The sequence below is a fragment of the Schistocerca gregaria genome, chromosome 3 (assembly GCF_023897955.1).
Source record: "Schistocerca gregaria isolate iqSchGreg1 chromosome 3, iqSchGreg1.2, whole genome shotgun sequence".
In the NCBI taxonomy this organism is placed as follows: domain Eukaryota; kingdom Metazoa; phylum Arthropoda; class Insecta; order Orthoptera; family Acrididae; genus Schistocerca; species Schistocerca gregaria.
The window spans coordinates 458,807,340-458,831,371 of record NC_064922.1 but is presented as its reverse complement, the minus strand read 5'-3'; the positions used below and the strand labels follow the sequence as shown (position 1 = coordinate 458,831,371).

Sequence of the window (24,032 nt, the reverse complement as noted above, 5' to 3'; positions counted from 1 at the left end):
TTAAACGAAACTGACTGTCACCTAATCTTTCACATTTCAGCACCTCGGATGCATGATGAATTAAGTTGATTGTAAGATACCTCTCGCACTGAACTGCCTTTGCTATTTTCGGGATTATGTTGATGATATTTTCCCCAATGGATGTTATCTAACCTTTCTGTTTTATTTAATCACTTGTCTTTCAAAGCTCTGTTAAAATCTGACTCTAGTCTTCCAAGTTAACTCCTATTTCCTCCCATTCAAAGTACTCTTTCCATCAATCAGCCCTCTCCTCTGCCTTTAGCACTGTCATACTTCTTACATCTTTAACGTTGGTTTGCTATTTATTTAATCTTTTCTTTTCTATATGCTAACTCTTTTCTTGCAAGGACCGTCTTTCTTTCGATTCCTTTGCATTTCCTGTAGCTATTTCGCTTTTCCTTTCCTGCACTATCTATGTAATTTATTTCTAACAGACTTGTATTTCTGTCTTACCCCTGGATTTTCATGAACATTTTTATACTTCCAACATTCTTCGATAGATTGAAGCATTTCTCCTGTAGTATTTCTTCTGCAGTATTTCTTCTGTTGCCAAAGGTTTCTTCACAGTTATGCTAAGTAAATATATTTTTATTAAACTTCTGTGATTGACTATTTCAGACATTTCCATTCCTATTCAGCTGCCTGCTGTGGCATGCATTATCACAGTACCTACCGTCTCAGAGAACTTCAGATGCACCTCATCATTCTTCAGTATTTCAATGTCCGACTTCTTTCCACAAAGATTCTTTCGGGCGATTTTCTTAAATATTAGTCCACTCTTCATTAGCAGTAAATTGTCGTGTCAGTATTTATCTGCTTCTAGATTCGCTTGCAACCGAGTACCATATTTCTTTCATCTATGCTGGGAAACTGTTACACATCATTCGTGCAGTCCCGATCCTTACCCAAGTGATTTAAATACTTTAGGAATCCTGAGGGAAGATATCCGTTTCCGTCGATTTGCTTCGATCGAAGAGGCCACGTCTGGGAAAAATCAGGATTCTGTAGACAAAAAAATGGCTCTGAGAACTATGGGACTTAACTTCTGAGGTCATCAGTCCCCTAGAACTTAGAACTACTTAAACCCAACTAACCTAAGAACATCACACACATCCATTCCCGAGACAGGATTTGAATCTGTAGCCGTAGTGTGCCCAGAACCGCTCGGCTACAGCGGCCGGCTGACTATGGTATGTTTGGATGGTTGTTAGGTCGATTCGGTGGAGGGAACCAAACAGAGAGGTCATTGTTCCATCCGAATAGGGATGGATGCGGAAGGAAGTCGGCCGTGCCGTTTTGAAGGAATCATCCCGGCATTTGCCTGAAGCGATTCGGAATATCACAGAAAACCTACATACATCAAAAAAAGTTTTGCATCATCCAGGGTACCAGAACTCCTGTAGGTAGACTTTGACTGTAGATATTGTATGACAGACACAATCCCTTTGACTGCTCAGAGATGTCACTAAACCCGCCCGAAGATGTAAACAACCATGCATGAGCAGCGCCTATTAGACGGAGTGGGTCGGACAGCCGATCAGCTCCAGTCATTCCACCAGGAAGAAGGTATATGGATCGTGTTGTTTGTAGTTTAACAATGCCTAGGCGGTCAATACCGCTGTTCAAATCCCGTACATATTGTTACTTTGTGCCATGAAGGGCTCTCAACTAGGAAAGTGTCCAGGCGTCTAGGAGTCAACCAAAGCGATGTTGTTCGGACATGGAGGAGATACAGAGAGACAAGAACTGTCGATGACAAGCCTCGCTCAGGCTGCCCAAGGATTACTACGTCAGTGGATGACCGCAGCAACGCCACCATATTGAATAATGCTTTTCGTGCAGCCACAGGACATCGTGTTACGAATTAAACTGTGCCCAATAGGCTGCATGATGCGCAACATCACTCACGATGTCCATGGCGAGGTACATCTTTGCAACCACGACACCATGTAGCGCAGTACGGATGGGCTCAACAACATGCTGAATGGACCATTCAAGATTGCCATCACGTTCTCTTCATCGATAAATGTAGTTTATTCTTCAACCAGACAATCGTCAGAGATGTGTTTGGCGGCAACCCAGTCAGACTGAACGCCCTAGATACACTGTCCAGCGAGTGCAGCAAGTTGTAATTTTCCTGATGTTTTGGGGTGGCATTATGTGGGGCCGACGTACGCCGCTGGCGGTCATGGAAGGTGCCGTAACGGCTGTACGATACGTGAATACCATCCTCCGACCGACAGTGCTACCATATTGGCAGTGTATTGGCAAGGCATTCATCTTCATGGACGACAATTCGAAATCCCATCGTGCACATCTTGTGAGTGACTTCCTTCAGGATAACGACATCGCTCGACTAGAGTGGCCAGCATGTTCTCCAGATATGAACCCGATCGAATATGCCTGGGATAGGCTGAAAAGGGCTGTTTGTGGACGATGTGACGCACCAACCACTCTCAGAGATCTACGCCGAATCGCCCTTGACGAGTGGGACAATCTGGACCAGCAATGCCTTGATGAACATGTGGATAGTATGCCACGACTAAAACAGCCATGCATCAATGCAAGAGGACGTGGTACTGGATATTAGAGGTACCGGTGTGTATAGCAATCCAGACCACCACCTGCGAATATCTCGCTGTATGGTGGTACAACATGCAATGTGTGGTTTTCCTGAGCAATAAAAATGGCGGAAATGATGTTTATGTTGATCTCTCTTCCAATTTTCTGTACAGTTTCCGGAACTCTCGGAACTGAGCTGATGCAAAACTTTGTTTGATATTTATCAGGATTGCCGTACGCAAGTTTCAATTGTCGTCCTCCCGAATGCTCGTCCACTGTGCTAAGCACTGCGCCACCTCGCTCGGTGAAGGGTATGTTTACATTAACTATTGTTGTTGGCGCTGGTTTGCTGTCATCATGCTGAGTATGTTCCTAACACTGGAATGTTCACAGTAACTCAATTCTTGCCCTACATTCCTACCCAAAACGAATTTTAGTTCCACCATACCACTTTCTGCTCCTCTTGATATTATCCTACATTGGTATGAGTCGAAACTGTCGTATTCGTTCCATTTCAATTACTGGCTCCCGCTATATAGACATAGCCTCTGCATTTTCCTCTTCATATTTATCTAGTTAACTTCAAAACTTATGACATTCCACTCTGTGAGTTGTAGTATGTTACCCTTTCATTGGTTATTCAGTATTCTTCTCTTGTTTACCTCTCGGTTAGCAATCCCTTCCTGGAGATGTGAATGAGTAACTAATCGTAAATCATTTTATCAATGGTGACATTTTCACTTTTAAAATTACAGGCCAGACTTTCTTTAGCTTTAATAGTGTTTCATGTACTGGTTTCCATTGCCATCTGCATAGTTTCTTCTTTTGTTTACCTCTCCGTTGGCAGTTCCTTCCCGGAAATCTGAATGAGTAACTAATCCTAAAACATTTTATCAATGGTGACATATTCACTTTTAAATTTACACGTCAGACTTCCTTTAGCTTTACTAGTGTTTCATGTACTGGTTTCCACTGCCATCTGCATCGTTATGCAGACCTCCTTTTAGGAACAGTTTCTCATCGCCAGGATAAGACAGTACCATGTTATATACAAAAAAAAAAAAAAAATTCCGAAGATGGGGCAGGTATGCTGCAATCCGTTGTGAGACTGAAGAAGTGTTAAAATATGAGATCAAAAAGTCTAAACAAGAAACGAAAGCCGGCCGTGGTGGCCGAGCAGTTCTAGGCGCTTCAGTCTGGAACCATGCTGCTGTTACGGTTGCGGGTTCGAATTTTACCTCGGGCGTGGATGTGTGTGATGTCCTTAGGTTAGTTAGGTTTAAGTGGTTCTAAGTCTAGGGGACTGATGACCTCAGATGTCCCATAGTGCTTAGAGCCATTTGAACCATTTGAACCAAGAAACGAAACTGTATAAAAGACCTTCACAAATATCGAAGAAAGGAGCTGGAATAGATGGAAGCCGTTCTAGGCTAGTCACAGTAGGGACAGAGTAGGTTCTTCCGTTTACTCTACCAACTTACAAATTACGTTTTCATCTATAATGAGGTGGAATAATTACGATGTTCAAGTGAACTTCCTAATAATATACTAGAAAGTTTTGGTTGGGAAGTACCTTATAGTGAGAGAAATGTGACATGGAAGAAAAATAAAGGGAGAGAGGAAGATAAGGGCTTAAAATCCCAATGAAAGGGTCATTAGCGGCAGGGCAGAAGCTAGGATTGGAAAAGCACAGAGATGGAAATCGGCCGTTCTTTTTCTCAGGAACCATCCAGGTGTTTCCCTTAAGCGAGTTAGGAAAAACCTACAGTCTGGTTACTGGACGGGGATTTGAACGCCGGCCTCCAGGATACCATTCCAGAGATTTACCGCTTCAACATCTTGCTGTATCATAGGGAAAAGAAATTCGTAACTCTCTTTAGTAATTTTATATGAAACGCCATGTAAGATAAGGAAAATAGGTACTGCACTGAAGGCTTTCACCTGGAAGTTCAAATGGTTCAAATGGCACTGAGCAATATGGGACTTAACATCTGTGGTCATCAGTCCCCCAGAACTTAGAACTACTTAAACCTAACTAACCTAAGGACATCACACACATCCATGCTCGAGGCTGGATTCTAACCTGCGACCGTAGCGGTCACGCGGTTCCAGACTGAAGCGCCTAGAACCGCACGACCGTACAGGTCGGCTAACTGGAAGTTTTTACGTTTTTTTCCCCCACATATATATGTTTTTATCCAAGCAAAACGCAAGTTATTACGCCACCCCATTCACCTCTGAATGCGTGTTTAATCGCCATCCACCGGCTGAAATGTTATGCGCTCGGTCTGTCACTTCCAGCACTGTGGGAAATGCAGTGTGTCGGTGCCAGGCTGGCTACCTACTGCGTGTGTTTGCTTGTTTACGAGCACCTCACCTCCACTATGGAGCATAAACCGGGCGACGTCACCTGCAGTTGACGTTAATATCAGAGTTATCGCGCAACTCGACAGTTTTAAATTTCGATCACCAGTCATGAAGTCGGTTTAGTCGCTGTCTTTAAGACAATGGCGTTTCTCTTCCACCTACTTGTAGTGCTACGTCATTAAAAACGTATATAAATTGAGTAATAGACACAACTGCTTCACAAAGCCATTTAGAATGGTCTTACAGTAGCTGCTGCAGTGAAAGATAAGTTTTAAGTAATTACTAAGATTTTAAAATATCTCTTTGCACAGTAATTGCCTTCAGTATAAAAGTGAAATAGCCATAGCTAATGGTTTGCAAAATCTGTATACACGAGCATGATTATACTAATATTGTAAATGGGAAAGTAGCTCTGTCTGCTATGTTTTTAAGACAAACCCGCTCAACAGATTTTTATGAAATTTGGTGTGCAGATAGCTTGAACTTCAAAAAAGTCAACTCTTAGAGTATAAAGTTGAGGATGAAAATTTTTCTTACACCAGTGATCACGAATCCCTTAAAAATTATTAAATTTGTTGTATAATATACACAGCTAAACCAGCAACCATCAACGAAGTAGTAGAAATTATCAAGTCACTGGAAAACAATAGAGCCCGAGGAGAAGATGGAATTATTGCAGAACTATGGAAACTAAATGGTGAAAGATTAACAGGAACATCCGCAAAATCATATTAAACATTTGGGAAACAGAACAGATCCCTTCTGAATGGAAATGCGCACTCATCCATCCACTCCACAAAAAAGGGGACAAAACTGAACCAAATAATTAGAGGGGTATATCACTCGTGCCGGGCACATATAAAATCTTATCAAAAGTACTCATGGATAAATCAGAAGAACAAGCTGACCCACAAATAGCAGAATACCAGGCTGATTTTCCCAAGGGACGATCATACATAGAACATATCTGGAATCTGAAAATGATTCTCCAGATGAGAAATCCCCGAAACACAGTGGTCACTTTTGTAAATTTTAAGAAGGCCTACGACTCAATAGATAGAGTAGCGCTCTGCAACACGCTGGAAGAATTCAGCATTGACAGAAAGACGAGAGCAATCATTTGGCAAACATTAAGTGACACAGTTTCCCAGGTTAAATTTATGGGGGATATCTCTGAACCATTTGAAATCCAAACTGGAGTGCGACAGCGTGATGGACTTTCACCATTATTCTTTAATATCATATCTGAAAAAATTATCAGAACACGGGAAAAAGAAGTCAAAGGAATCCAAATCGGCATTAGAAAAGATAATAGATTCAATGTGAAGTGTTTAGCTTTTGCAGATGACCTTGTAATCCTCACAAATAATAGAAAAGAAGCCACTATGGCCATACAGAAGTTACACGAAATTGCACAAAGAACTGACCAGCAGATTTCGTATGAGAAAACCCAATACATAGAAAGAGTGCCACAAGACAAATTGCCTATTGTGACAACCCACGGGAAAATCGTACAAGTACCGCATTTTAAGTACCTGGGAGACATCAAATGGTTCTGAGCACTATGGGACTCAAGTGCTGTGGTCATTAGTCCCCTAGAACTTAGAACTACGTAAACCTAACTAACCTATGGAAATCACACACATCCATGCCCAAGGCAAGATTCGAACCTGCGACCGTAGCAGTCGCACGGTTCCGGACTGCGCGCCTAGACCCGTTAGCCTGGGAGAAATCATCCAGCCATAAGGGATCAACCTAAAGGCCAATGAGGAAAGAATAAAAAAACTACGGAAAGCATATAAACTCACGTGGAACTATTATAACTAAAAGTCCAAATTCATTAATGCAAATTTGAGGCACTACAACACTGTCGTACTTCCGGAGGCACTGTATGCATCTGAAACAACACAAATAGGTGGGCAAACTAAAATCAAAGAAATAGAGAAACAAGAATGGAAAATTCTCAGGAAAATTTTTGGCCCGATTCAAGATTAAGGAATCTGGAAAAAGAGACCAACATCAGAATTATATAAATACACAGTTAAGATTACGGATACAATAAAGAAAAGAAGAATGCAGTTCTACGGACATATCCACAGGATGAATGAAAACAGAATTTCAAAGCGAATTCTTAAATTCATCAACTCAGGCAGGGGAAAAACAAAATGGATAAAAGAAGTTGAAGAGGACCTCAGACAAGCACATATAACAGTAGACGATGCAGAAAATAGAACTGAATTCAGGAACATCATCAGAAAACATAAATTTGACACCACAACACAGAAGAGGCCAGAATGCAAATGGACCGCGGAGCGAAAGAAACAACACAGTGAACTCATGAAGAAAATTTGGGCTCAGAAGAAACATAAACAATCATCATAAATATATATGTTTTTGGATAGGGTCCGCCTTTAGCAAAACACAGTTTTGTTTTATAACCCAAACATGTTTCACTGCAGTTGCAGCATCCTCAGTGGGCTTTTGTTTTCCATCTTTTTACCACATGGTGTGTTTTTTCTGACACGGAAAAAAAGAGCTTCAATACCAAGATGACTAATCATCATAAAGGAATTCAAGTTCAAACGCTCTCTTTAAATGGGGATAATCGAAAATAGTAATAATACACAGTGTAAAATGTATAACTGCTTCAGTAATATGATGCATAGATGCATGCTCTTGCCCCTGCCCCTCTGCAACCCACCGCTCAGCAACGATGCTGGACATGCCACCTCATCACGCACTGGGGTAGTTAGGGCACAATTCACGAGCTCTGCTCACCCAAACAAACATTTAAAGGCAGCAGACGTTATTGCACATACAAACATTATAAAACTAGCAGCTACTCACAGCTGTGTTCGTATATCAGTATTTTGTTATAATGAGTCATGATCAGTAATTAAGCTGTTATGCGACTGCAGCCAAAGGGAACCGCTAGTATTTCTATAAAAGTAAACAGTGCAACAAAATTATCAATAATGACTTAAGGATCTGGCGATGCAGATGTCATTATAGATGATGATGTATACAGGGTGTCCCATTTTTCTTGGTCATGTCTCTCTACCAGAAGGACATTAATCATCTTGGTTGCCTTTCTTGTATCTTTGTTCATTACGAAGATATGACCACTGGTACTTATTTTTTTAAATAGTGCCCTGAGCTATTTAATCAATATTTTACTTCCTATTTTCAATACTTGAAAGGAGTCACACCGAGCCAGTCTCATATATATGACGATATTAAAACGTAGCAGAGAACTGAATTTGTTTGTCCTGTAATAGCACACAGTGTAGGTACCTGGACAACATAATTTCCACTTTCTGGAGCTGACAGTAAACAAATGGAAACCCAAGGCAAATTTACACGTCATTCAGCTAACTGCGTCCAGTTGATAATGTGTCAGTTTACATAACACTCAAATCGACTTAGGCATCAAGTCCCTGTAAATAACAGTCGGAATGTTCTGCCGATCGTTCACTTCCTCGGCGATAGAAAATCGCCCCTTGGTCACGGAGCCATTGAAGAAACGCTCCATGAATGTCCTTGTCATCGGAAAACCTCTTTCCCTTGCGATTGCTGTGAATCAGTCCATCGACTGCCTGGACATTATCGTCTGTGGTCGACATCGACAGCCTTTCTTTTAGATCACCATTACACACATCTTTGTGGTCTTGGTCGAACTGTCTCTACGGCTGGACAAGAAATTGCATTTAGCCCATACATCGCCACAATTTCACTGTGTATCTGTGTATAATTTAGACATTTGTCTCACGTACTTCAACTATGGAGAGCGTTTCCAATTGCAGCCTCAATTTCATTCGTACACTGTGATGCACATGTTATCAGTACCACAGCAAAACTGTTTCTGTTGATCCATCATAGATAAGGGACAGCGGCCAGTCAGATACTTACCAAAGAAAAATCATCAAACAGCAATATGTTTACAGAAGTTGCATTTTAGTTATACTACAGGCCTCCTTCAGGCCCCTATGCAATCCATGTGTAATCAGCAATATTGGTGCATACGTAACTGGAGCCATCACTATCTGAATTTTTTGTAGAGTGTGTACTTCGAAGACTTCACGAAAGTTGTGATAATTCCAGCTTCGTAAGGTTGCAAGCGCCGCGTGTTAGCAGCGTAGTAATTTCTTCAGAGGCTGAGTATGTGAGTGGTTTCCTCCGTTCGTCACGAAGGGGGTATAAACGAGAAAGCAGACTTACTCAAATGGACGATTTTAATAAAGGAGTCGACTGCAGGACCATAGTAAAGAACGAGTACCCTACGGTCACTGAAGTTCATTGCCGAATTACAACATAAAACTGAGTATGAATGGTCGTTTAAGTCCATTCTTCGCCTTCTGAAAGTCATTGGTTTCGAGATAAGGGAATTTAACGATAGGCTCAGATTTATAATGTTACGGACATACGTATAATGACACCTCAAGAGCTGCATTTTTGCTGTCTACAGTTTAGTGACAGAAGTCATGGGATAGCATAAGCATTTATACAGATGGCGGTAGTATCAAGGTACTATGGGACACAATCGACAAATCATTTCGAGCACAAATTCCTGCACCGACTTTACTTCTGCATTTATGGACGGCTATAGAGTTATCGGAAGAAATGTAATTCCTCATGCACGACCTCTCTCATCAGTAAACCGCTTTCATAGGCAATTCGATATAATAATGAGGTGCAAAGTGTTACCAAAATTAGTTTTAAAGTATTCTTCACAAAATTTTCTGTGGAAGTTTCTACGAGGTAGTAGAGACGCGGTTTCATCAGCGATACTTTTCGTCACAGGCTCGGAACAATTTCATACCAATTAGAGTATTTTAATTTATTCATCTCTAATAATTTTATTTTTTGCGATAAAATACACTGAAGGGTCAAAACATTATATCAACCTGATTAACAGCTTGTTTGTCTGTTCAAAAAAATGCTGCAAATGGCTCTGAGCACTACGGGACTTAACTGCTGAGGTCATCAGTCCCCTAGAACTTAGAACTACTTAAGCGTAACTAACCTAAGAACATCACACACAACCATGCCCGAGGCAGGATTCGAACCTGCGACCGTAGCGGGCGCGTGGTTCCAGACTGTAACGCCTAGAACCGCTCGGCCACGGCCGGCAGCTTGTTTGTCTGTCTTCGGAACAAACTACAATACTGAGTCTGCTGTGTCAGGGATCCGACAGGTTACTGGTAAGTTTGTGGAGCTATGTGGCATTAGATGTCTAAGCACAGATCATCTAATTCTCGAAAATAATTGCCCGCTGATTGCGTAAGCGGTGATGCCGTCCGAAAGCGACATATATGGGTTCCATAGGATTTAAATCAGGCAAATTTGGTCGCCGAAACATCAAGGTGAGTTCACTATAATGCTCCTCAAAGCACTGTAGCACAGTTCTACCTTCGAGACACGGACAAATATACTGCTTCGAGACACGGACAAGTATACTGCTGAAAGATGACATCGCCGTCGGGGAAGACATCAAGCATGAAGGGATGCAAGTGGTTTCCAGCTGTCAGCGTTTCTTCTATTACTACCTCATCTTCCATGCAAGTGTAGCGGAATGTCTCCGATTGCATTGTTCTGTTCCCACCAGCCTGGAGCGCTTCACGTTTCAAGCCGCCGTTCAATTCGATGGCGGCATGTGTGGAGACGACCATCGACCTAGTGCAGCGAAAATGTGATTCACCCGGAGAGCCGACACGTTCCCATCTATTGACAGTCAAATCCAGATGGTCTCGTGTACACTGAAATCGTAATTGAGGATGCCGTTCGGTCAAAAACTGTGAATACGTAGGGGTGGAGTTCTGCAGAGCTCCATGTTCAACAATGTACGATGAACGGTGTCCTAAACACTTGTGCGTGCACCAGCATCACGCTCTTTCGGCAGAGATGACACAGATCAGCATGTATTCTACATCACAGAGCATACAAGCCTCCGAACCTCACGTTCTGTGAAGAGTCATGAACGTCCAACCACTTAACGCCTAGTGGTAGTTTCATTGTCCTTTTACCTCTTTCTGTAGATGCTCGCGACAGTAGTTGGTGGATATTGGACCAACTTCGCGGTTTTTTAGGCACCGTTCACAGGCTCTGCGTAGCAATAAAATGACATTTATCAAAGTCACTTATCTCAATGTATCTCACAATTTGCAAACCCATGTTTTCGCTAGGGAGATCTCCAGTCCGTGTCTGCTCCGCTTTCATACTTCAGTTACCGCGTCATGTGCCCATAACACAACAGGCGGCGTCCTACCCAGCGGTGGACAGTGGTCGTAATGTTTTGGTTTGTTAGTGTATATATCACATGCAACTATAAAATTTAACAATCTTCATATACACTCCTGGAAATGGAAAAAAGAACACATTGACACCGGTGTGTCAGACCCACCATACTTGCTCCGGACACTGCGAGAGGGCTGTACAAGCAATGATCACACGCACGGCACAGCGGACACACCAGGAACCGCGGTGTTGGCCGTCGAATGGCGCTAGCTGCGCAGCATTTGTGCACCGCCGCCGTCAGTGTCAGCCAGTTTGCCGTGGCATACGGAGCTCCATCGCAGTCTTTAACACTGGTAGCATGCCGCGACAGCGTGGACGTGAACCGTATGTGCAGTTGACGGACTTTGAGCGAGGGCGTATAGTGGCCATGCGGGAGGCCGGGTGGACGTACCGCCGAATCGCTCAACACGTGGGGCGTGAGGTCTCCACAGTACATCGATATTGTCGCCAGTGGTCGGCGGAAGGTGCACGTGCCCGTCGACCTGGGACCGGACCGCAGCGACACACGGATGCACGCCAAGACCGTAGGATCCTACGCAGTGCCGTAGGGGACCGCACCGCCACTTCCCAGCAAATTAGGGACACTGTTGCTCCTGGGGTATCGGCGAGGACCATTCGCAACCGTCTCCATGAAGCTGGGCTACGGTCCCGCACACCGTTAGGCCGTCTTCCGCTCACGCCCCAACATCGTGCAGCCCGCCTCCAGTGGTGTCGCGACAGGCGTGAATGGAGGGACGAATGGAGACGTGTCGTCTTCAGCGATGAGAGTCGCTTCTGCCTTGGTGCCAATGGTGGTCGTATGCGTGTATGGCGCTGTGCAGGTGAGCGCCACAATCAGGACTGCATACGACCGAGGCTCACAGGGCCAACACCCGGCATCATGGTGTGGGGAGCGATCTCCTACACTGGCCGTACACCTCTGGTGATCATGGAGGGGACACCGAATAGTGCACGGTACATCCAAACCGTCATCGAACCCATCGTTCTACCATTCCTATACCGGCAAGGGAACTTGCTGTTCCAACAGGACAATGCACGTCCGCATGTAGCCCGTGCCACCCAACGTGCTCTAGAAGGTGTAAGTCGGCTACCCTGGCCAGCAAGATCTCCGGATCTGTCCCCCATTGAGCATGTTCGGGACTGGATGAAGCGTCGTCTCACGCGGTCTGCACGTCTCGCACGAACGCTGGTCCAACTGAGGCGCCAGGTGGAAATGGCATGGCAAGCAGTTCCACAGGACTACGTCCAGCATCTCTACGATCGTCTCCATGGGAGAATAGCAGCCTGCATTGCTGCGAAAGGTGGATATACACTGTACTAGCGCCGACATTGTGCATGCTCTGTTGCCTGTGTCTATGTGCCTGTGGTTCTGTCAGTGTGATCATGTGATGTATCTGACCCCAGGAATGTGTCAATAAAGTTTCCCTTTACTGGGACGATGAATTCACGGTGTTCTTATTTCAATTTCCAGGAGTGTATTTTTTCAGTAAAATCTTGTTACTGATTCTAGTTTTCCAGCAGGTTGAAATAACAAATTTCTTGAAAATTTCTTGTAACGATAGTTTTATTTTTTCCGTAACATTTGCCAAAAGTTTTGTTTTTGGAAAGTACTCCATCAGATTCTAGACTGTAAATATGTATGTCAATTTTTTCCGAATTTTTCCTAACATTTGAATCTATCATTAACTGACAATGTTGAGAGTGGATGAGGTGCTCTTGATTTACTAGTTCTGTGGCGCCCATTATAATAAAGAACTTAATGAATCGAAGAAATAGCATGATTGGATACTGAAAATTACATAAGTCGTTACCGTAAACTGTTCTTGATGGCATGGTGGGAGGAAAGGATCGCAGTGGCCGGCCTTACTATTGGTAGCCTTTATAGGGAAGGTTCCTGAAGAAGTAGGATATGTAAGTTGTGCTACACAGCAGAGCATATCTTGCAAGCTTAAAGAATGGGGTGCTGCATCATACCAACCTTGAAACTGGTGACAAATCTACAAAAACTATAGAAAAATGTTGTGATACTCCTGTGTATTTTAGATTCGTGAAAATATTTACAGTAATTCATTTAGACAAAATGTTTGTTATAATACACGGTACTTTTAATTGAAAGATTTAGAATCGAAATCTTAGATGAATTTTTAATGACGCTTTTCTGGAGTAGCGACCCATAAAAACATTAGTGACACATATGGAACGATACTGAACTTCAACGCGGACAATTTCCTGTGAGTCTTTCGACTTGGCCTTCCATATTGTTGCCTGGATAGGCTTGAAGCACCAACTTACCACTAGTGTCCTGCAAGCCTTTGGAACTCATGACACGCTATATGCCACTATATAGCGGAAACTTAAGGTTAATCAAGCACTGACGGTTGTTACCGAGATGAAGCGTTTCTATTCGCCAGCGGAGAATACCCATCAGTAAATATGCCTTCTATTAGTCACACTAGCCTGATAGGCGAACTGAGAGGCTCTCCTAGGTCGCAAAAGTTAACAGAGCAGCTGGTGCCACGACGAAAATGGTCCTCCTTGATGACTATGACTGATCCTATCTTTCCTACCGAAATAGCGACATAAAACGTCGTAACAATTAAGTCTGCCTTATGGTATATTTTTTTTTTTTTTAGTTCCCGATCAGACACCTCCTCAGGTGATGGATCGAGGAACGTTCAGCACATGTAATAATAGGTACCGAGGAAATAGGAGGTCTGTTCGGAAGTAAGGTCCGTTCGGTGGCGAAATGGAAACGACAGCGAAAATGTGATGAAGTTTTGCACAGATGTGTTGAGCAGTGTCCCTAATACACCTGTCGTTTGGGTCACGTGGCTCTTTCCAGTTCTGAACCCACAGTGATGATGTAAAGATGTCTAGAACAGTAGTACTTAACGCGAGCTATGGGTGCCTGCTACGAGGTTTCGCCTGACTTTCATATCAGAACACTCAACTGCAGAGTGAAAATATCATTCTGGGAACATCCCCCACGCTGTGGATAAGCCATGTCTCCGCAATTTCCTTTCTTTCAGGAGTTCTAGTTCTGCAAGGTTCGCAGGAGAGCTTCTGTAAAGTTTGGAAGGTAGGAGACGAGGTACTGGCAGAAGTAAAGCTGTGAGGACGGGAAGTGAGTTATGCTTGGGTAGCTCAGTTGGTAGAGCACTTGCCCGCGAAAGGCAGAGGTCCCGAGTTCGAGTCTCGGCCTGGCACACAGTTTTAATCTGTCAGGAAGTTTCATACCAGCGCATACTCCGCTGCAGAGTGAAAATCTCATTCTGGAACCATACTTTCATGTAATATGGTGAGATCCATATCACCGGCCGCATTGCGTTTAGCTTTGTTTCAAATGACTTTTACAATATTATCGTGTACTGGATCCATGTTCGACTTAGCCCTTGTTCTATAGGACGTTTGATCCGAATTCGATTTCATCTTAAACGACAAGTGACTGACACACAGCTTATCTTATATCAAAATGTATTGATTCCATCTAGAATACTTTATGTACAACAGAGCCAATAGTAACAATTTTCTCGTATGTTACTGAATTATGTGACGCCTTTAAGACCCTGTGGGTCAACTGCCAGGTAAAAACCTTTTTTGATACATTCCTCACTTCTGCTTTTGAGTGAAGTGACGCGAAATGAATGTTCCTGTTATCAGAATCTTAGGTTTTGTATTTTGTAAGTCAAGTGACAGAAAGAATATATGATGAGAAACAGTGAAAACTTTACCAAAAAATCCAGGAAGAACATTTTCTTTGTTTTAATGCCAGCAGACATTTATCCGTTCTGTAATCACACATCACGTCGCTAAAGGTGCACATTTGTTTATACATTCCAAAACATTTCGCAGATGTAATTTAACATCAGCTGACCAAAGATCAACTTCATTATTTGGTGACAGAGATTTGTGGTATAAATAAATGACATGTACAAAGCAATAAAATTACTAAAATAACCATGTCCTGCGGAAGCTGTCTCTTCGTATACCATGGACACAGGCTATTTCATTTTATGGAGGTTTATTTCCAGTGGTTCCAACAGATTTAGAGTCTTGCCATTAACTTCATTATGTACTGCTACCAAACTGATTTATATCCTGTTGATCTCTGACACTACAAAATGAACTTCATCTTTGGTAATCTCATGTTGATCTACATCTGTGAAAAGTTTTGTAAAATATAAGCAAGGGTGCATCTTGAGCAACGTGATTTGTGATTGCAGAAAGTGTAAACCAATGTCTGCTGGCATTAAGAAATCAGAAATGTCCTTCCTTCAAACACGAAAAGTAATTTGTAATCTTGTCATAACAGGAGCATACATTTCTCATCACCTCACTTAATAGCATGAATGATATTTAAAGACGATTTATACAGGTCGGCTGACTCACAGTGTCCGAAATGGGTCGTGTGAAACACGAAAAAATGTGATTGAGGGCGTTATTACTTTACTTCCTGTGTACTGAATACAGTCGAGTTCACAGCTACAAAATTAGATAAAATTAAATGGATTTTCTTTACTGTGATTTTGAGATATTGCACATTTCATGTTATTGTGTTTCAGAGTGTCATCCATGAAGTCTCAAATACGTACTTCGTTCTGTTTTCTCCTATATCTTCAGTCAATTCAATTTGCCTAGAATCATTCCTCAATTTTTTGCGCTTTTTCTGAGTCATAACGCTGCCTCATGTTTAGATTCCTTATTAGAATTTAGAAAGAGACCACTCAACGAGCTCATATAGCCCATATAATCTGGTATTTGAGGGACACACTGAATTAGTGATTTTTCTTTGGACTTACCTTTCGTAAGTGATTTTCAGATCCAATGTTCGAGTAAGTGTGGTGCCGATATAGTGTCCTCTGAGATCTTCAGACATCGCAGGTGAATAACCTGCGTTTCTTAATGTAGATCAAATTGAAGTGATTTGCAAGTTGTTAAACAATAATGAGCTACTGATATTAAATCAGATTTTACGACATTACAGAATCTGTTTAGGTCCTGCTCGTTACACTCTGAAGTAGCGAAACTAGTCCCCGTTAGCCATTCGTGATTGATGCTGAGAAAGGTATTACTACTACTAAATGAAATTACCTCTCTCGTTTCGGTTTGGCGTAAGCTTGACCTCTTTATCAGTATTCAACTCAGATTTCTTGTTTATGGTATTTTACGGCGTTTATAACTACTTTAAACTTGTATGGTCGGCAGCGGTGGCTGAGCAGTTCTGGGCGCTTCGGTCCGGAACCACGCGGCTGCTACGGTCGCAGGTTCGAATCCTGCCTCGGGCATGGATGTGAGTGACGTCCTTAGGTTAGTTAGGTTTAAGTAGTTCTAAGTTTAGGGAACTGGTGACTTTAGCTGTTAAGTCCCATAGTGCTTAGAGCCATTTGAACCATTTAAACTCGTATGAATAGCAAGGTTCCGTCCGCAGAGGTCAGCTTTCAAATTTTGTGTCACTTAGTACGGTAGCAATATTGAGTGTCGTATACGAGTATCCACAGATTCTTGGAAATCACGTTCAGTCTCCCTGACACTCCAGATTCTCGCTTTTCCGAGGGATACGCTCGAACAAATTTAAGAGACAGAACAGTAACAGTTACTCTATCAAAGAAGGTGTCCGCCTGTTCGGTCACACACGGTCACATTATGCGGCGACAGCGGCTCGCGCCTCTGACGTAAGGCAAGGGGTGGACAAAGGACGATAAATAACCTGTGCGCTGTCAGCGGGCGGCAAGCGGGCGCTTTAACAGGGCGCAGATTTAGTAGGTATTAATTAAAAACGAAATTCCCATGCGCGCTGCCGTCTACGCAGCACCCGATAAACGAATTATCAGATTAATGCGACAGAATCACCGGAGCTACTATTTAATTATAATATGTTTCGATGGGGATTTTTGGGTGTCGCGTTCGGTGCTACTCCGGCATCGACGCTGACACCCACTCCCTCCCACCACACTGCCCCCCGTTTCACTGGCCCTCCCGTTGTTTTCAATTGTTTATAATCTCCTCCCTCTCTCCCCCGCACTGCTGCCCCCGCCACTGCCCCCCCCCCCCCTTGGCCTGTCACACACACACACACACACACACACACACACACACACACACACACACACACTGACGCGCTATACGCACGCATACTTTTCATCGGACTGTTAGCCACCCTTCTCCCCCCCTCCCCCTATCGCGCGGCTGTCCACCGGTTTTCGTTGTCGCTCCCTTTCTGTGATCCTCCTCTGTCTTTCTCTGTGCTCCATTCCCTCCCACAGCCTCCGCACTCTCTCTCTTTCGCCCTCTCTGTCCCCCCTTTTCTGTGCGCCGCTTTCCACCACTCACCCGCCTATAATCGATTATCGAATGGCCCGTTTGGTTTGACTGACTTCACATGATATGAATAATCGTGTCGGGAACATTTACATTAATTAATTTTCGAGTGTCACCTGACACAAACACTAGCATCAATCACAATGGACGTCCAATTAGCTGGATGTCACAAACAATTGGGCGCAGGCGCGCGGCCCGCCGCACGCCCGATATGGAACATGCACCGTTGTATAAGCCAATATTGCACCAATACGGCGGGCCCCCACCCCTCCGTGGCGCGGCGCGGCGCAACCCTATCCCCCTATCCCTATCCGCGCGCTCGCAGCCGTCCTAACACACAGGCAGAGGTGCTGCCACGAGCACACGGCCACCACTTCGTCCCGCCCGCCAGATAACGCTATTACGGCGCTGGTGCGCTGGCGCTGCCCGCCCGCCCGGATCGTATGCCCGGGGTTTGTTGTCGGATTAATCTACTTGTCGGGTTGAAAAGCGACACTCACGCGCGCGTGGTGGAGGCCGCGGTACTCGCCGCAGCCGGTTGCGCCCCGCGGACCGCGAGAACCCGCCGGGTCGCCGCCCGGAAAAACACGCCCTGTTGTCACTGGCGGCGGGCTCGCTGCTGTTCCAACAGCGCGACCCGTGTCAAATCCGCTGTACAGCTGGCACTCTTGCCCCCGAGAGCTGAAATTTTAAAAGTAATCCTGTAACACCGCCCCTCGGCTGTTGTAGCATTCATTTTGTCGGGTTTCAAGGGAACAGGTTAGTGCACGTAAAAGTAGTTCAGCGTGGCAATTCATAATTGTGCAGGGAACCTTTCAAAGTGCAAAAACATCTACATACATACTTACCAAGCCACGGTGCATAGTGGAGGATTTCACATACCACGGTTAATATGTTGCATACATAAAATGTCCTTGGTGTAAAAAGTAGAGAACCCCTTACTACATAAAGTAGTTCTTGTTATGAGGTGCTGGCCGGGGTGGCCGAGCGGTTCTAGGCGCTACAGTCTGGATCCGCGCGACCGCTACGGTCGCAGGTTCGAATCCTGCCTCGGGGATGGATGTGTGTGATGTCCTTATGTTAGTTAGGTTTAAGTAGTTCTAAGTTCTAGGGGACTGATGACTTCAGAAGTTAAGTCCCATAGTGCTCAGAGCCATTTGAATCATTTTGTTATGAGGTGGCTTGCTTGTATACAGGGTGTTACAAAAGGGTACGGCCAAACTTCCAGGAAACATTCCTCACACACAAAGAAAGAAAATATGTTATGTGGACATGTGTACGAAAACACTTGCTTTCCATGTTAGAGCTCATTTTATTACTTCTCTTCAAATCACATTCATTATGCAATGGAAATACACAGCAACAGAACGCCGGCCGGGGTGGCCGTGCGGTCCTAGGCGCTACAGTCTGGAACCGAGCGACCGCTGCGGTCGCAGGTTCGAATCCTGCCTCGGGCATGGATGTGTGTGATGTCCTTAGGTTAGTTAGGTTTAAGTAGTTCTAAGTTCTAGGCGACTGATGACCTCAGAAGTTAAGTCGCATAGTGTTCAGAGCCAGCAACGGAACTACCAGCGTGACTTCAACCACTTTGTTACAGGAAATGTTCAAAATGTCCTCCGTTAGCGAGATTACATGCATCCACCCTCCGTCGCATGGAATCCCTGATGCGCTGATGCAGCCCTGGAGAATGGCGTATTGTATCACAGCCGTCCACAATACGAGCACGAAGAGTCTCTACATTTGGTACCGGGATTGCGTAGACTAGAGCTTTCAAATGCCCCCATAAATGAAAGTCAAGAGGGTTGAGGTCAGGAGAGCGTGGAGGCCATGGAATTGGTCCGCCCATACCAATCCATCGGTCACCGAATCTGTTGTTGATAAGCGTACGAACACTTCGACTGAAATGTGCAGGAGCTCCATCGTGCATGAACCACATGTTGTGTCGTACTTGTAAAGGCAAATGTTCTAGCAGCACAGGTAGAGTATCTCGTATGAAATCATGATAACGTGCTCCATTGAACGTAGGTGGAAGAACATGGGCCCCAATCAAGACATCACCAACAATGTCTGCCCAAACGTTAAAATCTGTGTTGATGACGTGGTTGCACAATTGCGTGCGGATTCTCGTCAGCCAACACATGTTGCTTTTGAAAATTTACAATTTGATCACCTTGAAATGAAGCCTCATCCGTAAAGAGAACATTTGCACTGAAATGAGGATTGACACATTGTTGGATGAACCATTCGCAGAAGTGTACCCGTGGAGGCCAATCAGCTGTTGATAGTGCCTTCACAGGCTGTACATGGTACGGAAACAACTGGTTCTCCCGTAGCACTCTCCATACAGTGACGTGGTCAACGTTACCTTGTATTGCAGCAACTTCTCTGACACTGACATTAGGGTTATCGTCAACTGCAGTCGCGAGTCATTGGCTGGAATGTTCCGTGCTCCCTAAGACGCCAATCAATTGCTTCGAACGCCTTTCTGTCAGCACACCTTCGTTCTGGAAATCTGTCTCGATACAAACGTACCTGGTGGTTATTATTAAAATGCAGCGACTCAAGAAGGTCCAACGCAACACAGTAGATATGCTGAAACAGAACCAATTTACGCTGGAAGAACTAGTTCCAATATCGGCCAGCAGTTGCAAATCTGGCCTTGTACAGCCTCTCGTCACCGCCTCCAGTGCTCATACTAAACGAACTGTGTAAGCGCCGGTTAATAATAAAGTCAACACTATGCCATTCTCACTTGTTAGACCTTTCCTGCCCACGTCCCTTTCCCAGTCGCTTACTTATGGAAATTTTATATATGTCCTTCAGGCGTTGGCAGCGCCAGATTTGCACTTGGTGGCCAAAATGGGAAGCAATTTTTTCGCCAACATTAACGCATCCACCAAGTTTAGCTTCCACACGGTAATTAGAGTCCACACTAGATAGCTGTGAGTAGTTGCGCTTTAATTACAGCCATACATCGTACGGCAACACAGACCAACAACAATTTACATTAATTTATTAAAAGAAATATTAAGCAACTTAACTTCAGTCTGACGATGTTGTGTGACAAGTCTGAAGGCACTTCTATTGTTGTGCCTTTAACTACGAACCAGTCATAGATCCAGTGAACTATAACTAGTAACACCAGTGGAACACGTAGTCGCTCTTCTAGCCATTGACGAATCACTGCTGCTGTAGACATGGTCCCGATGCACTTTTGTGATACTGTTGATACTCTGGATACTGGCTGAGCCTTTGGATATCTCCCTAAACACTGGGTTAAACGCAGTGCAGCCTGAGATGCGGGAAGTTTGCAGGTCTTCTATGTATGGCTGCGTACCGTATCTTCCTGTGTACACAAGTTTAGTCATCCTCTTACGTCTTCCAAGGGGACGATCATTCGAAACAAAAATGTCTAGTAGACATGGCTCTAATATGCTTACCTCGTGAGCACTTTTTCATCTTCGATACTGTGAAAAAAATCTCTTTTACTGCAAGCTCTTAGCTTTCCAATTTTTGGAATTTTTTTTATATATAAAGAACATCTTTTGAGAAAGAAAGGCACCAGTCCCCCAAATTCATCCTTTGCCAATCGTCTCTTAATTACTGGACACGTGCCTAAAGCCATAGGCGATAACAATATTCTGCATACCGAAAAGAAGGGGGGTAGGTTAAATGTTTTAGAGGAATTGGAGATTTTCAAACATCTCTCTCGTCACGATGGCCTCATTCTCAACGAACAGCTGAAGCTGCGAAATAAAAACTTTTTCGACTGTATAAAGCCAGATTTCCTCATGCAGTTTACCGAAATGTTGTTTTCCTGTTACATCTTTGCTGTTTTCTTGTATGTCATAACTAACGTTTTTTTACGTTAAAAATGTATCTCTGTTTAAAGCAGATAAATATGTAACTTCATCCTATTATTATTGGTGCTTACGTTATGCCTGAATCAGCTGCATCACAATTTCATGTGTATAATTTTGAATGTACAGTAGCCTATTTATTTCTGCGGCTACTAGATGGCGCTCGTAGCAACACCAATTTTACTTGCCCACACTTTCTAACGTGGGCACCTCAGTCTTATTGCAACCCTTGTTCACTATCGTACGAGCAGCCCTTAGCGGCTCGCCATCTTACTTACAACTATTCATGACGTCGCCTTTCCGGCTTAGATCTTTTTTAATATGTGACTTGTAAGTACTGCATCTTTTTCCAGTCAGTACAAACTTTAATTTTATTAATGTGTTATATACCTAATATGTTTTAGAACAGTTAGTCTAATTCTGAAGACGACGCTCATAGTAGCATCGAAACCTGGTCAGTTTTGACTTAATATTTGTGACCGAGGGCTTATTTGTTCTAATATAATTGTGACACGGTCACTGAACCTTAGCAACTATGTTCAAAGTTTTTTTCCCATATTACATTTCTTATATATAGGACTAACGGGGTGCAACCACATGTCATCTGTCGAAATATTGTGTGAACAATTTGAACAGGTTAAGTGGTAAGACGTGAAGCCCCTGATGATTGTAAAGATGAACTAAAAAGTTTTAATGAATCTACTGATACAATATCTGTAATGATATAAGCAGCATACTGTGTTATGCTTTTTTCGCGCTCGTATGTGAAATCATCACGGAGATGTGACAATGACATATGTATGAATGGTCCTTCTTAGATTCCCCACTACCTCCTCCCCCTGCACACCAAACCCTCGGGGCCATCCGTGCATCTTTGCTGGCCAATTTAAAAATGTCACTGTAAAGAGACAGCCATTCGGTGATTCATAGACACAGGTGTGACAGACAGCCATGTCGACACACCTCAAAAAAGGTGCGCTGCTTCACTGAACAAGCCGCTCTTGGCTGCCTGTGAAATATAAGGCGTGTCAAAAGGGATGCCGGATGCCTGTCACGGTGTAGCCTTCGCATCAGTGAATGGCTGTCGCTGTACAGCGACATTTTTAAAGTGTCCAACAAAGGTGTGCAGGTGACACCGAGGATGTTGCTGAAAGGGAAGGGGAAATTAGAGGTACTCGTTCCTGTTTCATTTAATCATGTCTCAATGTCGCACCCACTGGTGATCATGCCACATGAGGCTGCGAAACAGGAGGACTGTAAAAACACAAATACCCTTAGCTACTTTGTTGACGTTCAAACTTCGTTAAATGGTTTTGAGCGGTCGCTACTCTTTTCACCCTGTACACCAGAGCAAGAATTGTATTCATATTACACTCCAAAGGAGTGAGATCATGTTTATTGGGTCTACAGCCTGAAGTCCGGTAGGTGCCAGCGGCGTCGAACGTTGTGACGAACGTAGAGCCCTGGTGCTCATCGCGCAGCGAACTTCCTTTTCGAGTGCGAAATGTGTGGGAGCCAACGCCTCAAAGCAAGGAGTTGTTGATTACCTTTATGCCACAACCCGAGGGCATTTGTGTCGATTTTTAGCAGTGATGTGTCTGAAATTTTTTTGTTCGGGCAATCGTAAGAAAATTACGAGATTTAAGAGGCGTGTCTCACGGAACTGACCTCCGTTCCAGAGGCGTCAAAGAGCAGTGAAATGAGGGTAAGAGGGGATGTGACGATCTTCCCATCGAGTGACATGCGAACGATGACGGTGGACAGAGCTGTGGTGAAGTTTGTGCCAATGTGATATTATTAACCCACCTTAAACATCACATTCATTTTCGAGCTGCGGCCTTGCTTTCACATATGTCGACATCTTGCTGTCAGAAGCGTCGCCGTGATCGAGGGTGACGATGGAGTGCCCCACACTTTCTCCACCATTACAGACGAAGGTTGTAGACACCTTTGAGCCAAGTTTAAAACTTCTGTGTCGCAATGGGAGACATTTATAGAGTTTCGAAAGTTACCACTTAAGTGTATTGCACAGTGTAAGTTGCAATGTTATTAACACATCCACTTCAGAACTACTAAACATCAAAAGAAGACATGTTTTTGTATAGTAATAACTAAGAGCTTACAAATATGGACAGTGGAACGGAGAGGGCACCCTTATGAAACGGAATCAGGCGTGACAAAAGTGATTTCCTAATAAGAAGAATTCGATTGTCGAATTTAAGGAAGTTCGACAACGAACAGCAAAAATAATTAGAAACATTAAGCGTATATATGATAAAGACCAACTCTATCAAACTGAAAATTATTCCTAGAAAAATAACACCCAAGAAATCTACAATTTTTTTAAATATAACTTCTCAAGCCCCTCCAGCACCCTAACCTATGTTTTGGAAAATGGAAAACTAACATTATACGTCTAAAACTGTGAATTATTAGCTGAACATATCGAGAAACCCAAACTTTGTTTTCGATAAGAAAACGGGAAACTTACATTATATGTAAAAAACTGTGAATTGTAAGGTGAATATTGCGAGAAACTATTAAAGAGCAAACGATCAAGACAGAAACTTCCCATCTTAACTACTGGCGTGAAGTTTCCGGAACTAAAGC

The 24,032-nt window shown here is 43.6% G+C and overlaps 1 protein-coding gene and 1 non-coding gene across 2 annotated transcripts in view; both read left to right on the top strand.

Moving 5' to 3' along the window:
* The window catches only part of LOC126355417 (LIM domain only protein 3-like), a 1,043,148-nt gene that overhangs the window by 185,589 nt on the left and 833,527 nt on the right, over positions 1-24,032 (top strand). The gene's annotated exons all lie outside the window — the stretch shown is intronic.
* Positions 14,377-14,451, top strand: Trnas-cga (transfer RNA serine (anticodon CGA)). Its single transcript has one exon. It is a non-coding gene; the product is annotated as a tRNA-Ser (tRNA).